Raw genomic sequence first — 19,091 nt, 5'->3', positions numbered from 1 at the left:
AGGGTCTCGAGATATAGGCGAAAACGAAGACCCGGGTACCCCTAAAACGTGTTTATAAAATGTGGATATCAAATGTAAGCTGTTGATGAGTGCTTTATTAGAGGGTAATTTTCATACCCCTGGGTGACTATGGTCTCGGGATATAAGCCAAAATGTGGTCAGACGGAAAAAGCTTATTAAAATGTATGCAGATTGGCCAAATTTAGGGCAGGACAACGTCTGCCGGGTCTTCTAGTAATATATAAAAATGAATTGCTGTTCGTTAGTCTCGCTAAAACTCGAGAACGGCTGAACGGATTTATCTTATCTTGGTCTTGAATTATTCGTGGAGGTCTAGGGAAGGTTTAAAAGGTGAGAAAAATTCGAATACTTGCCGGGAAAATACTCAAAACAGCATATTTCTATTTCCCATACAAATATAAAATTCTTCTGTCACGGTTTTAGAGGCTTAACTCCTCCGAAACGGCTGAACCGATTCTCATGAAATTTTGTGAGCATATTGGGTAGGTCTGAGAATCGGCCAACGTCTACCTTTTTTCACTACGTGCCTAGGGTCTTGAGATCAAAACGTGGACCCGGGTACCCCTAGAATGGGTTTATACAATATGGATATCAAATGAAAGCTGTTGGTGAGTGCTACAGTACAGGATAATTTGCATACCCCTGGGTGACTAGGGTCTCGAGATATAGGCCAAAACATGGACCCGGGTACCCCTAGAATGTGTTTATACAATATGGATATCAAATGAAAGCTGTTGGTGAGTGCTATAACACAGGATAATTTTCATACCCCTGGGTGACTAGGGTCTCGAGATATAGGCCAAAACGTGGACCCGGGTACCCCTAGAATGTGTTTATACAATATGGATATCAACTGAAAGCTGTTGATGAGTGTTATAGTACAGGATAATTTTCATACAACTGGGAAGCTAGGGTCTCGAGATATAGCCCAAAACGTGGAGCCGGGTACCCCTAGAATGTGTTTATACAATATGGATATCAATTGAAAGCTGTTGATGAGTGCTACAGTACAGGATAATTTGCATACCCCTGGGTGACAAGAGTCTCGAGATATAGGCCAAAATGTGGACCCGGGTACCCCTAGAATGTGTTTATACAATATGGATATCAAATGAAAGCTGTTGATGAGTGTTACAGTACAGGATAATTTTCATACAACTGGGAAGCTAGGGTCTCGAGATATAGCCCAAAACGTGGACCCGGGTACCTCTAGAATGTGTTTATACAATATGGATATCAATTGAAAGCTGTTGATGATTGCTAGAGTACAGGATAATTTTCATACGACTGGGAGGCTAGGGTCTCGAGATATAGCCCAAAACGTGGACCCGGATACACATAGAATGTGTTTTTACATTATGGGTATCAAATTGAAGCTGTTGATGTATGCTTTAGTACAGAGTAAGTTTTACACCGCTGGGTGACTACGGTCTCGAGATATAGGCCAAAACATGGACCCGGATACACCTAGAATGTGTTTTTATATTATGGGTATCAAATTGAAGCTGTTGATGTGTGCTATAATACAGAGTAAGTTTTACACCGCTGAGTGACTAGGGTCTCGAGATAAAGGCCAAAACATGGACCCGGATACCCCCAGAATGTGTGTGTATTGTGGATATCAAATGAAAGCTGTTGCTGAGAGCTTTCAAGTAATTTTCATTGTGATATTCGATTTAGTCGCATCAACCTGGCAAAACTGATAAATATGCATTCGAAGCCGAAATAAAGACATGAATTAATAATACCCACATACCTATTTACATACGTCCTATTCGAAATTTGGTATATAAATTTGCCTATATTAGTATTTACGATGCTTTCTTCCGGGAAGTATACCAGAGACGAACTGGGACTGGGATTAGGACTAGGACTGGGACTGAGGCTGAGACTCGGAGTGGGACTGGGACTGAGACTCGAAATGGGACTGGAACAAAATACATACCACCCACTGGGACTGGCAATAAGAGATGAAGAAGAAGGAGAAAAACTTTAGAGAAGAGAAAAGGGAGAAGGAGACTGAGAAAGAGATAGAATGAGACGAAGATGGAGATGAAGCGAAAGAGACGGGGGAGGAGAGAATAAAAAGATTAGGAAAAAGTGTAGAGGGGTAGGGCAGAGTTAGACGGAAAAAGCTTATTAAAATGTATGCAGATAGGCCAAATTTAGGGCAGAACAACGCCTGCCGGGTCTGCTAGTATATACTATATATACTACCATATATATACTATATATACCACCGATCTGTATGATTTTTTCAGACAACAATATATGCTATATACGTAAACATTCGTTGAAATTTGAAGTCTCTAGCTCTTAAAATAGGGCAGCAATTACGAAAAGTTTCTTATCTGAACAATCTTTTGGGGGGGATATATACTCTATATACGACCGATCTCATCAATTTTTTCAGGCAACAATATGTGCAATATACGAAATTATATGGGGAAGTTTGAAGCTTCTATCTGTTAAATTGAGTAAGATATTACAAAAATCCTCTTTTTCTGAAAAATCGGTTGTATGGAGGATATATGCTATAGTGGTCCGATCTGGCCGGTTCCGACAAATGTCTAATCGGACAACGAAATACACCCGCTCACCAAATTTTATCAAGATGTCTCAAAAATTGAGGGACTAGTTTGCATACAAACAGACAGACGGGCAGACAGACAGACGGACATGGCTAAATCAACTCAGCTCTTCAACCTGATTATTTCGGTATACTTAATGGTGGGTTTATCTATTTTCCTTTAAGGACTTACAATTTTGGGTTTCGTCACGAAATTAATATACCATTTCATTTTCATGAAAGGTATAAAAATAGGTAGGTACTTTGTGTGAGGATGCAAAGCTTCACGTTTTTTGTGGTCGGAATGTAAAAACTATGACTACGAATCACGTATTTCAAAAATATATGACGTAAACGTAACTATTTGATGAAATTTGATGAATTTTGAAGCTTCTATCCGTAAAAAAGGGGCGAAAATGAGAGTTTATATGAAGTATATAATATATATACCACCGATCTCCATGATTTTTTCAGACAAAAATATATGCTACATACGTAAGCATTTGGTGAAATTTGAAGCTTGTAGCTGTTAAAATGGGGCAGAAATTGCGAAAAGTTTCTTATCTGAACAATCGGTTGTATGAGATTTATACTATATATACCACCGATCTCAATGATTTTTTCAGACAACAATATATACTATACACGTAAGAATTTGGTGAAATTTGAAGCTTATAGCTGTTAAAATGGGGCCGAAATCGCAAAAAAAAATATATATATACTATATATACCATCATATATATATTATATATATCACCGATCTCTATGATTTTTTGACACAACAATATATACTATATACGTAAGCAATCGGTGAAAGTTGAAGCTTATAGCTTTTAAAATGGGGTAGAAATTGCGAAAAGTTTCTTATCTGAACAATCGGTTGTATGAGATATATACTATATATACAACCGATCTCTATGATTTTTTCAGACAACAGTATATGTCACATACGTAAGCATTTGGTGAAATTTGAAGCTTCTAGCTGTTAAAATGGGTTCTAAAATTGCGAATATATATATATATACTATATATACCACCATATATATACTATATATACCACCGATCTTTATGATTTTTTCAGACAACAATATATGCTATATACGTAAGCATTCATTGAAATTTGAAGCCTCTAGCTCTTAAAATAGGGCAGCAATTACGAAAAGTTTCTTATCTGAACAATTGGTTGTAGGGTATATATACTATATATACGGCCGATCTCATCAATTTTTTCAGGCAATTTTTTATGTGCAATATACGAAATTATATGGTGAAGTTTGAAGCTTCAGTCTGTTAAATTGAGTAAGATATTACAAAAATCCTCTTTTTCTGAAAAATCGGTTGTATGGAGGATATATGCTATGGTGGTCCGATCCGGCGGGTTCCGACAAATGTCTAATCGGACACCCAAATACACCCGCTCACCAAATTTTATCAAGATATCTCAAAAATTGAGGGACTAGTTTGCATACAATCAGACAGACGGACAGACAGACAGACGGACATGGCTAAATCAACTCAGCTCTTCAACCTGATTATTTCGGTATACTTAATGGTGGGTCTATCTATTTTCCTTTAAGGACTTACAATTTTGGGTTTCGTGACGAAATTAATATACCATTTCATTTTCATTTCTTGAGGTGATGGACTTTTTAGAAAAAGTTCAGTCGAACTTTATATACCCAGCTTTGTGCTCTCACATACATAATATGGACATTAGACTGGGACGATTTATTAACCGATATCTCGCCATCGATTTTTCGAAAGGAATTGGGCCCAGGAAAACAAGTTCCACTACGCATAAAAAATAATTTTCGAGCCAGCGAAATTTCATGTTTTTTTTTACTTTTTTTCGACTTTGGTTTTTAAGGGTTTTTTCATGACCTACTAAAAAAATTTTCATTTGATTGTAAAATTTTCAAAAAACTGTTATCGGCAACATTTTTAGCGGACATTTTTGGGTCGGACAGGGTATACATATGAAAATTTTTTAGTAGGTCATGAAATAACCTTAAAAATCATAGTCGAAGAAAAGTTAAAAAAATAAAATTTCGCAGGCTCGAAAATTATTTTTTGGGTATGCATAGTGGAACTTTTTTTTTTTAGCCCAAATCCTATCGAAAAATCGATGGCGCGATATCGGTTAACATTCGTCCATACAAATCGACCCACGTTAATGGACATGTTTGTGATATGTTGCGAACACTAAATAATATTTAGCTGATAGCGAATTGTTATTGGAATGTTAAAATATCATATTTTTATACTGCTTTCTCATGAACCAATAATTAGATCCCGCATTAAAAAATGAGAGAGCAAAAAAATCATAGTGTGAAATAAATTTCCTGGGCATGACGTCACGCTTTTGACAACATGTTTTATTGCTGACGTAGTGTTCAGCCTTTATTCCAATTGGAGTATTTTGCTCCGCTAATACCTCCTACTTCATTTTTCATCTCAAAGGTTTATTTGAGTCGAGGTGAAAACTAAGTATTATTACTACCTAATATCTCTTGGTTGCAGTTTTTATTGCATACGTATGAAAAGTGGTTGAATTCATTTTTCGAATCTTAATACATGTTTGTTCACATTTTACTCACATTTTTTGTACTTTTTTCGTACTGAATGAGAATAAAAGGCGTAAAATGTTATCAAAAAATGTGCCCGGACGCGATCTGTAAATCCAGCCAAAATTCAACAAACAGCACTTCTAAAGTTTTATTTAAAAATGAAGTACATTGAGTCAGTGAGATCAGCTAACCCTGTTTTGCGATAACAGTTGCACCAATCGAGGTCAAATCTTCCTCCAACTGTCTCTCCCAACTCAGTGAAAGTCTTCACTGCCGGAGCGTATTCGTTCATCTGCATAACATGACCTAGCCAGCGAAGCTTTCTGTTTTTATTCGCTGTACTATCGTCATATCTGCGAAAAGCTCATATAGCTCATCATTATACATCCTTCGATGCTCGCCGTCGACATCACGGATAGGACTATAAATCTTCCGGAGAACTTTTCTCTCGAATACTCCAAGAGCCATCTCATCTTCTTTTGACACCTTCCATGATTTCCCGAGCCATACATCAGAACATGTATAAGGAGTGACTTGTGGACGAGAATTTTGTTCGTCGACAGAGAACTTTACTTTTCAACTGCCTAAAGAAGAACTTGTTGGCAAGAGTTATTCTCCGTTTGATTTCTGGGCTGACATTGTTTTTGCTTTTAATGCTGCTCCCAAAATATACTCCGAAAATTTAATTTTTACTTCGGCGTAGTCGCTTACTCAGATAACAATTTTAAATAAAATACTCCGAACACTGGTAGCGGAATATGAGAGAAATGTAATAAATCGAAAAATTTCAAAAGCGCTACGTCATCAAACTTTTTTTAAATTCGATTACAAATACAATAATTCCGGAATGCGGGATCTTGGCTGTGTGTGAATGGGGCTTAACAATAATCTTATCCCGTTCGTAATCTCCAAATAATCGGATGCATAAGATAAGAAATATATAGTGAACAAATGTATATACCTAAACGATTTTTAAGATAAATATAAAATAAACAAGTAAGAACGGGACTGTCTTCGGCTGTGCCGAAGACTTCATACCTTTCATGAATGGGGCTGAACAATAATCTTATCCCGTTCGTAATCTCCGAATAATCGGATGTATAAGATAAGAAATATATAGTGAACAGATCTGCATACCTTAACGATTTTTAAGATAAATATAAAATAAAAAACAGGTAGGTACTTTGTGTGAGGATGCAAAGTTTCTGGTTTTTTTGTGGTCTGGGTGTAAAAACTATGACTGCGAATCATGTATTTCAACAATATATGACGTAAACGTAACTATTTGATGAAATTTGATGAATTTTGAAGCTTCTAGCCGTAAAAAGGGGGCAAAAATTGAGTTTATATGGGGTATATAATATATATACCACCGATCTCTATGATTTTTTTAGACAACAATATATGCTATACACGTAAGCATTTGGTGAAATTTGAAGCTTCTAGCTGTTAAAATGGGGAAGAAATTGCGCAAAGTTTCTTATCTGAACAATCGGTTGTATGGGATATATACTATATATACCACCGGTATCTATGATTTTCTCAGACAACAATATATGCTATACACGTAAGCATTTGGTGAAAGTTGAAGCTTCTAGCTGTTAAAATGGGGAAGAAATTGCGCAAAGTTTCTTATCTGAACAATCGGTTGTATGGGATATATACTATATATACCACTGGTATCTATGATTTTCTCAGACAACAATATATGCTATACACGTAAGCATTTAGTGAAATTTGAACATATCTAAACGATTTTTAAGATAAATATAAAATAAAAAATAGGTAGGTAATCTGTGTGAGGATGCAAAGCTTCACGTTTTTTGTGGTCTGCATGTAAAAACTATGACTAAGAATCACGTATTTCAAAAATATATGACGTAAACGTAACTATTTGATGAAATTTGATGAATTTTGAAGCTTCTAGCCGTAAAAAGGGGGCAAAAATGAGAGTTTATACGAAGTATATAATATATACCACCGATCTCTATGATTTTTTCAGACAACAATATATGCTATATACGTAAGCATTTTGTGAAATTTGAAGCTTCTAGCTGTTAAAACGGGGCAGAAATTGCTCAAAGTTTCTTATCTGAACAATCGGTTGTATGAGATATATACTATATATACAACCGATCTCTATGATTTTTCAGACAACAATATATGCTATATACTTAAGCATTTGGTGAAATTTGAAGCTTCTAGCTGTTAAAATGGGGTAGAAATTGCGAAAAGTTTCTTATCTGAACAGTCGGTTGTATGAGATATATACTATATATACAACCGATCTCTATGATTTTTTCAGACAACAATATATGCTATATACGTAAGCAATCGGTGAAATTTGAAGCTTATAGCTGTTAAAATGGGGTAGAAATTGCGAAAAGTTTCTTATCTGAACAATCGGTTGTATGAGATATATACTATATATACAACCGATCTCTATGATTTTTTCAGACAACAATATATGCTATATACGTAAACAATCGGTGAAATTTGAAGCTTATAGCTGTTAAAATGGGGTAGAAATTGCGAAAAGTTTCTTATCTGAACAATCGGTTGTATGAGATATATACTATATATACAACCGATCTCTATGATTTTTTCAGACAACAATATATGCTGTATACGTAAGTATTCGGTGAAGTTTTAAGCTTCTAGCTGTTAAAATGGGGCTAAAACTTGCGAATATATATATATATATATATACTATATATATATACTATATATACCACCATATATATACTATATATACCACCTCTCTTTATGATTTTTTCAGACAACAATATATGCTATATACCTAAGCATTCGTTGAAATTTGAAGCCTCTAGCTCTTAAAATGGGGCAGTAATTACGAAAAGTTCCTTATCTGAACAATCGGTTGTGGGGGATATATACTATATATACGACCGATCTCATCAATTTTTTCAGGCAACAATATGTGCAATATACGAAACTATATGGTGAAGGTTGAAGCTTCAATCTGTTAAATTGGGTAAGATATTACAAAAATCCTCTTTTTCTGAAAAATCGGTTGTATGGAGGATATATGCTATAGTGGTCCGATCCGGTCGGTTCCGACAAATGTCTAATCGGACACCCAAATACACCCGCTCACCAAATTTTATCAAGATATCTCAAAAATTGAGGGACTAGTTTGCATACAAACAGACAGACGGACAGACGGACATGGCTAAATCAACTCAGCTCTTCAACCTGATTATTTCGGTATACTTAATGGTGGGTCTATCTATTTTCCTTTAAGGACTTACAATTTTCGGTTTCGTGACGAAATTAATATACCATTTCATTTTCATGAAAGGTATAAAAATGGCAAAAAACCCCCTTATCTGAACGATCGGTTGTATGGGATATATGTATATTATATATAGCTCCGATCGAAATGATTTTTACAGGAAATCTTCTATGATATATTAGAACATATATCACCAAGTTTCACGTTTTTATATCGGAAACTAAGGGAGAAATGGCCAAAAATCCTTCTATCTGAACGATCGGTTGTATGGGATATATACTCTATATAGCCCCGATCAAAGTGATTTTTTCAGAAAATCTTCTATGATATATTAAAATATATATCACCGAGTTTCACGTTTATCTTTCTAAATTAAGGGAGAAATGGCCAAAAAATTTTTCTATCTGAACGATCGGTTGTATGGGATATAACTATATATAGCTCCAATAGGTGCGACCGATCACAAATTATCATCAATGCCCTCTAACGGGAGTCCAAGGAAACTTGCTGTTTCAACAAGGGTGGACCATAATAAGAGGGGTGTTAGAGGCGCAGGTTCCACATTACAATTGAAGAGATGGTGGGTGTTATATGGGGAGACATTGCAAGCAGGACATACATTTTGTATGTCGGGGTTGATTCTGGATTGGTAAGAGTTTAACCTGTTACAGTATTCAGATCGAAGTTTAGCTAGAGTGGCACGCGTTTCCCTAGGGAGAGTGCGTTCCTCCTCTGCTAGTTCTGGGTATTTTTCTTTGAGTGCCGGATTTGCCGGGCAATTCCTGGCATAGAGGTCCGACGCCTGTTTGTGGATATCACTAAGGAACTGCTTGTGCTTCATACGGCTGTGTTCTCAGGTGCCATATTTCCTCACAATGCTTACGGAGATGACCCCTTAATCCCCTGGGCGGGTATAGCCTCATCAATCAGATGTCTGTATGGATGCCCAGTTTTCTGGGTATTCAACAGAAACTGTTTGATTAGAATTTCATTTCTCTCCCTAATGTTGTAAATAAGGTCGACGATGATTTGGTCGGTGACAATGTCAGGTTTCGCGAGGCGAAGAAACTGGAGAGATCACGGAGATAGCTGTTTGTTTTGTTACAAAACTCATCAATCTGTGGGCCTGGGCCTGTGGCCATTATTGTGCAGTCATCGGCGTAGGAAACGATAGTGACTCTTTCTGGTGGTGAAGGTAGCTTTGATATGTAGAAGTTAAACAGAATTGGGGATACGACACCACCCTGTGGCACCCCTTGTTTAATTCTTCTTGGTTTGGATTTTACGTTTCTGAATTGCAGATAATTTGTGGTCAACCTTTTGAGACTTGGTAGAAGGAGAGACACTTCCAGGTCTTGCAGTAACGTACCATGGTTGACCGTATCAAAAGCTTCTGACAGGTATAACAGGTCCATTTAGTTTGTTGCGTCCCTCCGGAGGTCCCTCTTAGAAAACAGTGAATTTCCATTAAAAAAATGAATATTTTATTATGTTAATATTTTTTTTTTGTGAACTAGGAGACCCGGCTGACGTTGCTCTGCCTTGAAATGTACTTTCTTATGTTCGAAAAAATTTCTCTTCCTTCTATTTCCTTCCCCTTTTTTGTGCACCATATCTACCTAACTCTCTAAGTCTTCTTTTACTTCTTTTTACCTTCATTTTCCTCTGAATCTTCCTCTTCCGATTCCTCTCCCCCCTGATTTTACACTAATCCTTCCTCTGGGGGATAAATATGTATGCGAACAAAGTAAACTGGAGTAAATTTCCGTGTCTAAATTTTGCTTTAGATAACCACTACATCAATTTTTCTATATATATATATAAGCCACAATGTAACTCCGTACAGAATTTTGGCCCAGATTTTCGTCCAATTTGCGTAGTTCCCCCTTTTAATTTTTCCTACAAATTGGAGGACTGGTCCTCCATGTTTTACACCGACTCAGAAGGACATTTGCAAGGCAGATTAATTTTCATTGAGAAACTTGCCATGGCAGAAATAGTCTCGAAATCATTGCCGAGGGGAATTGAGAAAACTTGTATATAAATTTTTGATGTTGCTTTGACGGGGACTTAAGCCAGGATTTTCGATGTGGTAAGCGGTGCACGCTACGCTTTATAGTATGAGGGAAAAGCGAAATTTTAAAACTGTATTTCACACGTGTCAGGTAAAAAAGATTTATTTAAAAAAATTACTTTCCAATAATCGTATTTAAATTTGTGTGTTATTTTAACAAACCCTGATACAATCCTATCAAATGTGGTATTTATTTTTTTTTTTAATATTAATAGTTTCAAGTGACTGAATGGTGTCCCGTACAAAGGGATGCTTTTATGCGACAAATATTTCAAGTGCAGGTTTCTATTTTTCTTTAGATATGTACCACACAATATAAATGAACTAAATACTTTGTATGAAAAAGTTATAGTTTTTCTTTAGTTAAGATCTAAAAATTGAAAGAAAATGTGTACGATTCGTCCCGTAGCAACCGTAAAATAATCCAGAAGCAATGATTGTGAAGACCGGCTAGAATATTATCACCTTCCTGGGTGCTTCAAAGCTGCATCCGTTTAAGATGACGTACACAACTTCCCTCTAGAATCTGAGCACTCTCTGAATATTGGTTACCAGGTCACAATTTTCCTCCTGAAAGAAATTGACCCTGGTTGAAAACTTCCATCTTTCGCCGAATTTTTGGTAACATCTTAAACTTTTCATATACTTTGCCGTACTTTTCGACTGGGTGACAGTCTATAGCTTTATGGATCTGTTAATGTTTAAGATTGAGCTGGATATGAAAATATTTCGGGAAACTGCGAAGCCGATTGTTCTCACTCCATTATGTAGTATCTGAAATCGCTGTGTAAATGCATTTGTGTTTGTGGCTTATAGTTTGTCCCGGAACGCAACAGCAAATAATGCAAGAATGGTGAACCTTGTTGTTCCCTTGTTGGTGGACGCCATTCTGAAAAAATATAAAAAGGGCAGTAAACGTTCAAATAATATAAAAAATATTTAACTTTGCACAAAATTTTTGACGCGACTCTCTCTCCTATTTGACCTTTTCGTAAATTTTGATATTTCATTACCAGAGATACCACTTTTTCTCAAAATGAATCGATACTTCACAATTGTTGTTAAAACGAAGTTTGTGAACCACTCAATCGACAATGCAACCAATAAAAATCTCGATTTTAGGAATCGGCAAAAGTTAGTGAATCGCGGCACAGGGTTAAAAAAATTCATATCAGCCACTTTCACGATTTGAACGGTTTTGTATTTGGCCATCAGCGCGGACCATGATCATTTCACTAGTTACTAAGGGGTAATGCAGTTACGAGCCGCAACAATATATCAAATGTCATTAAGTTAAAACTTTTAAGCAAATTGGGCGTTGTTATCAACCGATTTGGCTCAAATGTACATGTTTACAAAACTAAGAACTATACTTCAAATTGTAAAGTAATATTACTGTCTTGCAAAACTTTCCAATTATTTGAACTAAATTTAAAAGGTTTAAAATTTTAAAATTTTTACTTAATCTGAATGCATTGTCCCATTTTTTTTTTATTTCCCAAGAAACAGTTATTATAAAAAAAAATGCTCTTACGAAATTTTGTTAGGACTGGTCTATGTTTGTCCGATTTATGGTATTAATAGCACTGCCACACCAAACAAATAGTGGGATCTATCAGAATAGGCCTAGCAGGTCCCGGCTCGGCCCTATGCCCCAAAACGCTCAACCCACATTGATTTCTTGTCCGCTTTTCGAGGTGAGGGCCGAGCTACGACCCGTAGTGTCCACTCTGGTAGCGCTTCAAAGATCATAGGAATATATGTTTCGCACATGCACACGTAAATTTAGTTATATACTATATATGTTGAACTATTTATATTGATTTTGGCTATTTATTTTTCGATTTATTTAGTATCGCTTAGATATGAGCTTTCAAAAAAGTGTTGCGACTAAAGCCGATCTTCTCAAACTATAACATAACTATCTTTAATTTTAACTTACCCACATAAGCGGCTTGGTTCTAGTATAAGACCGCTCCCAAAGTAACTTTACCTGTTATGAACTGTTGACACAGATTTAAGTCAAAACTCCACATTTGGATGCTATATATTGGAGCGATTTTAAGACCTGTCTTGTCAAATTTAATTGTAAATCATTAAAATATGCACCAGTTATACATACTACAGTTAGGAAATCAAAAAAGCAAAATGAAACAACATTCCAAATGCCTCTAAAAGCCCTTCGAAATACACACAAATTAAATGCTCTTCACGAATTCCTCGAACTTCTGTAGGTGAACTAAATATGTAAAACTTTTTTCTGTATTTGAATATATTCACAAAACAATAATTTCCCTATTTTTATAACAGTTTTTATAAATAATAAACAATTTTCATTTGACATTTAACAAATTCGTTCTTCACTGAAGAACAAGCTTAAGCATGATTCATGATTGAACCAAGAAGCTTAAGTACTTTTGTAAGCAGTAAAGTCTTTAGCAGTTCCTAAACTCGTATAACGGAAGAAGGTAAATACGAATTCTCAGGAGACTTGACAGAAACAGTTTGAGCTAGAGCCTGAGAGGCGAAGTTATGCACTGGGACGACGCCACCATCATGTGTTTGGGTATTCCCACCCAAATGGTTATATTGTGATTGGATGGCTTGCTGAGCATTGACGGCGTCTTCAGGAGTGCGATATTTGACGAAATGAACTTCAGGTTTTTGTCTATTTTGATCTTGTACAGCATTAATCTTGTTGGCCAATTCTCCAATGTCACTGTGTTTATGCAAAACGTATATAGCTGTTTTGTCGTCAGCAGCTTGTTTAGCCAGATTGAGTACAGCGTTTTCGAGACCACGGTTTTCAGGTGTCCTAATGAAGACTACACGTATACTCTTTTTCAGAGAGCTAACAGCATCTGAGCGCTACCCGCATCCTCAAATTCTTGTTCGGGAGCAGTAAAGGTGAAACATTCTTTGTCGTACTGAGCGGGTGCTGTGTAAGAAGTTTCAATACTTCCTGAACTAACTGCTGGAGTGTCAATATTATTTGAAGCTCCAAGACCACCATCGCCAAGCAATCCACCGAAACTCCCACTGCTACCCAGTCCAGGGTTATTTCCAGTTTCCTTATGACCGCCACCACTTCCAAGTCCACTTACTCCTGCAAGACCACCGATATTTCCACTATTGCCGATTGCCCCCAGACTTCCACTTGCGCTTAGTACACTAATGCTGCCTAATGACCCACTGGGCGCGAAGGACAGTGGAGAATCGGAATGCCCAGTAGGATGGTAGTTATACCCCAATTTGTCCGCATATGCCACAGCTGCTAACAACAAAACCTTTATATAAATATACAAAAGTATATAGGTTATAGAATTTACCATATAATAATCAAAATATGAGTGAAAAATTTTAAAAACTTACAAAAACTGCACGCATTTTATTTGGGACTTTGAAGTTATTTTGCTGTGAAGTACAAATTATTTCTGATTTTGTCAAGATGATAGGCATATACTAAAGGTAAAATGTAAATTTACTACAAATGCGTTGCCATTAGAATGCATTAGCTTAAACATCTCCAAAATAAATAATAACAAAAAAAAATTTTTAATTTTAACTCAAGCTCTGCTTAGGGTCAACGAAATAAAATATAACAATATAAAAAATCGTTTTGCGAACTTCATACTCGTAAATATTTAAGTTTCTTTCTTAATTTGTATTCAGCCCTGATAAACATAATACATCATAATTCTTCTTAAAGCTTGCCTAAATTATGACAATGTTTATGCAAATTCAAATCGAAGCCATTAGTCGGTGAACACTATGATTTACCAAATGAAACTAATTAAATATTCGATTATCATGTCAAAAACATAATCGACGTCGTGTTAAAGCTAGCAACATACAAATTTGTCCCATATATGGCTAGTTCAATATTGAAACACCAATTTCAAGATGATCCAAAATTAAGGATTCAATGATGCACAGTGGTCAAACACTGTGAAACACATAACTAATTTCAGATTTAAAACATGGACATATACATATACATACATATATTTCCATAATTATGCCGTTAATGTTTTAATTTTAATAAAGGTTTATTATGATTTCTAATAGAAATCATGATCAGAGCCACAGAAATAAATCAGCGTTCTAGACTTTGTACATATATTCTTATAAAAGTGGCTAACCGTACGATATAAAGAAAGAGCAGTAAAGGGCGATATATCTCTCGATTTTTTCCCACGCCGCCTTTTAACCATTACTTTTGATGATGTCCTACGAAATAAAAATTACTGCCCACTTCATAACTTTAGTACGCGTTCGGAGCTGTCACAGCCGCAGTTGTTTCATAGATGGTCGCTGGCTGTGATATATAAATTTAACATCATATAATTCAGACTTTAGCGCTGTTCATATGAGTATGACTGCTAAAGCTGCAGTTACCCACGAACGTACGTACAAAAAACATGTAAGCTGACATGACCTATCTTATGAATGTGCAATTTAAGCGACAACTCACCGACGCGTCGCGACGTTCAACGCACGTACGTACGTCGCCGTGAACGTAGAAATCAAAAAAATTTTGATTTTTTCCGTAAGAACGTGTCAGCTGATTGCTCTCTCACTAAGCTGAGTTGCCTAGTAAACTTTTGTGCGCTAATTTTGGACCCTTTGCAGTTTTATGCAAAAGCACCTAATTAAAGTTTGAAAAATTGTGAAATAATTCGAAATAATTATGTAAAAGTGCAGATTATAAATATGTAATATATTTATACTTATTTAATATTAATTCCAGTCTTTTACAACATCAAAAATTAAAATAGAAAAAGTGGATGTTTCCATAAGCATGCATTCAAACAGGTCAATGGCAACATTTTTTTCGTTGCCATTACGGGCATAAATTTCGCTCAAATGTGTGAACGTATGGTATACGTATGCGTACGTTACACATCTCGGTGGGTAACTGCAGCTTAACTGCCTCGTTTTGCATCGTACTAGCAAAAGTGGGGAGATAGTCATGAAACCTGCCCTGCGCGGTGTTCTCCTACGTGTAAAGTATCCTGCAGCGAAAATGTTTCGCACTACAGGTTTAATGACTTCCTCCCAACTGGTGCTGATCGAGAGCACACAATTGTACAAACACGCTTAAGTCAGAGGTATATGAATTTTAATTGATTACCCAAAGGATTCCAGGTTCGAGTTCGAGCCTGGCCTATAGCAATAGTTTTATGGAAAAATTTATAAATAAACCGATAATCATAAAAATTATTGTTATAGGCCTTGAGCTCGAATTCGAACCTGAAAACCTATAAAACAAAAACCATTGTTGATTACTCAAAGGCAGCAACTAATTTACCACCTGTGAAGAATGCGTTTAGTTGTGACGTAAACAGGAGCTATGTTTGTACTAAAGCACCTGTACAAGTGATGGAACGCTGATAATTTCCTATTCCACAACATATTACCTACCTCTTTGCAGGTTATTATCTTTTTCACTTTATTAAAAGTTACCTATTTTTACATTTTTCTGAAATTTAAAACTCAAAAAGGACAATAAAGTGTTAAATCGGAGAAACTTTATTTCTTATTTGAGAAATTTTATATATTTCAAGTAAATTTCTAATTTAAGATCTTGTTTTATGTTTCACTAAGTAATGAGTAAGTATTTATTTAGAAATTTATTGGCAATAAAATTCCTAAAAGCCAGTAAGTGAACTTTACTGCCTTTTTCTTATGGCCGGCAGTATAATGAAACTTTTTACAAAATATTTTTTAAAATTATGCGAAGTATACAGTTTTGTAGCTCATTGAGTTTTAGTAGAACATAATATTAGTCCGCTAGACTGACTTCTTGATTTTTGGAAATTTATTCGTAAGCGGAGTTGAGCATTTTATATCCTGTCTAGAAATTCCGGTCTTAAAATTTGGGAAAAAACGTAGGTCTGCTAAAAATAATATGTCAAAAATCAGGGACCTATTTCATAGAAGTGCCAACTGCTACAATTGTCACTTTTTGAAATATACATGAGAGAAAATTATTGCAGACCATTTTTCTGTTTCATATACATATGCCTGGAAAAACTACGACAAAACATGAAAATCCGTAGTGACTGAATCGGCGATTGTCGGAAAATCGTGCGGAGAATGATTGGACTAGCAAAATTGTCGTGACAATGGCTGTACTTTTTTTTTACATCTATGTACGTTTACGCTTAAACTTTATATGGACTGCTAAGCGACAAACTTTAAATACACCTCTGAAATTGCTACGCATAAAATTAGTACTACTATATTTCAATACGCATATACTCAGATGTAACAGAAATATGTGTCTATGTTTCACCCTCTGCACTAATTCTATATATCCTATCCACGTCCACGCTGTGCTGTAGCTAGTTGTATAACCACAGTTGTATAACCAAAAAACACGGCTAATAATGACGAAACTTAATAGCTTTGTCGGAAGCAATAGAGGTAAACTTTGCAAGTTAATTTGCATGATATTGAATATAAATTAATTATTGTTCACTAACTCTAATGATTTTTAAGTCCATAAAAGTAAATGCAACTGTTTTGGCGAAAATGAAGGAGGAAGTGATATTTGACAATGCGACAATTTTGTCAGCCACAATTTTGAAACCTGGTAAGGACAATTTCGTTACATTTTTAATGCTATTTGATGTAGAAAAAAATGAACGTTGGCTAATTTTTCTGTGAAACAGAATTACCGCTAACAAAGGAAAACAAATCTGTCGTGACAAAATTGTCTCTGTTAATTCTTTGAAACAGCCCCCAGGAAGTCGAAGGTCGACTGTTTAGTATATTTTTATAATTTTTTGGTTGACATAAATAAATAAAAAAGTACCATATATGAAAATTTTTCGAGCAGTTTTGGATTTGCTGCAAGAGTTGTACTTTTTTTTATAACTCTTGATAGTGCCGGCTGATATTGCTCATTTTCGGCAAACTTCTTTGTGATATCTTAGTTTTTTTTTTAATATTAACACTTTTTTGCGAAAGTTTTTTTCTTATAAAGGGCAACAGTTTTCTAAGGAATTTCAGCTGTTTGGAAAAACAAAGATTTTATGTTAACACTCAATAACACATATGCTACAGACTATTTTTCAAAGATTTTTTTTCCAATTTTAAAGTTTTCCGAAATGTTTTCTAAAAAGTGGTCATGTTTTTATTTTTGACGGCAACTAATTAAGAAACAAGTAAAAAGGCAAAAATATCGAAACTCAATAAAGTCATAGAGAAGTTAAAAATATGATTATTTACGGAAAAACCTTTCGCAAAAAAAGATTTTTTTAATTTTAAAAAATATTGACACGAAGTGAAAGAGTCATTGTAAAGGTTTACAATTGGGATATGTATCACCACGCACACACACAGCTACGCTTACCTGATCAAAATGCCTTTTCTTGTTCGTTCTTTTGTGAATGATATTGGCACTGTTGTACTTCTTAGGTTAAAAAAAAACGAAAACTGCGTAAAACTTTAATTGTAAAATTACAAAGAAATATCCTTATTTATTTTCAAACGAGCACTTAATTACATTTATCTTTAAAATCCATATGATTTGGACAATTTTAGGTAACAAATTGTGATACTTTATTACCACGAACGATTGCTAAAACACGACCAAAACCGTCGGGGGAGGCTTTAATAGACGCATTTTGGTCACGTTTTGCCCAGGACAAAAGGCGTCTTTTCATACCTCTTTCCACATTTTTGGAAATATTTTGGCAGCCGATCACGGCTTTAAATTGTTTTTCGCGGAGAAATGTTGAACGAGTAGAAAAAGTTAGCACCCGGTTTTTTATTCTTAATGTTGGCCTAAGTACGCTTCTTCAGATACCCCATTCGAAGACTTTTGCATAATTTTCTGTAGGTCCGATATAGATGCAATTTACATTTTCATACTAAATTTGTTCAAGAAAAGCTACCATCACAGCAACCCATATCTGATATTCCGCTCCTTTTTTTGTTTCCCTGCGTCGAAGCCGATGACAACAACCCCGGTAATTTTGACACCTAAGTGTTAAACTCATGTTCCACACAGGTTCCACTGGGTTCCACGCTAGTTTGAAACTTCAGTCAGTGTCAAACGGCAGTGTGTTAGAAAGAGAAGGAATTATTTATATAAGTGGTTACGAGTTATAAAGAAAAGTTTATCTCGCTCAGCAAAATCAAACGTGCTATAACTTTAAGCGAAAATGTTTATAAAATTTTGTCCATTGTAATAAAGTTCTATACTTAAACTTAATTGATTTTTACAAAAAAAAAAAAAAAATTGCAAAAATAATAATTTAACTGAAGCAAAACTTGCTGAAAGCTTCAAAAAATGTCTATACACACACTTTTAGCATTGTCCCTAGGCAGCTGTTGAACAATATTTTAATGTGAAAAAAAGGTAGCCTTGAGAAATAAAGTGGCCAAAAATCAGAGTAGTTTTTAAAACATTCAGGTCCAGTTTTTCAAATATGTTTTAAAAATATACAACAACCTGAAATTGTTTGAAAAATTATAATTAGGGCAACCCAAAATATGCAAAAAAATACTGACTTTAGGCGCTTATAAAATCCCTTTAAAATCTGAATTTATGCTTAAAAATATGCATTAAAGGCTCTTAAGCCGTAAAATATG

At 35.3% G+C, this 19,091-nt stretch overlaps 1 pseudogene; it reads right to left on the bottom strand.

Moving 5' to 3' along the window:
* Nucleotides 1–12,932: 12,932 nt before the first annotated feature.
* On the bottom strand, nt 12,933–13,874 carry LOC137241875 (uncharacterized; annotated as a pseudogene).
* Nucleotides 13,875–19,091: the final 5,217 nt, after the last annotated feature.

Source organism: Eurosta solidaginis, chromosome 1 (assembly GCF_040869045.1).
Source record: "Eurosta solidaginis isolate ZX-2024a chromosome 1, ASM4086904v1, whole genome shotgun sequence".
NCBI classification, from domain to species: Eukaryota; Metazoa; Arthropoda; class Insecta; order Diptera; family Tephritidae; genus Eurosta; species Eurosta solidaginis.
This window is presented reverse-complemented; position numbering and strand designations above follow the sequence as displayed.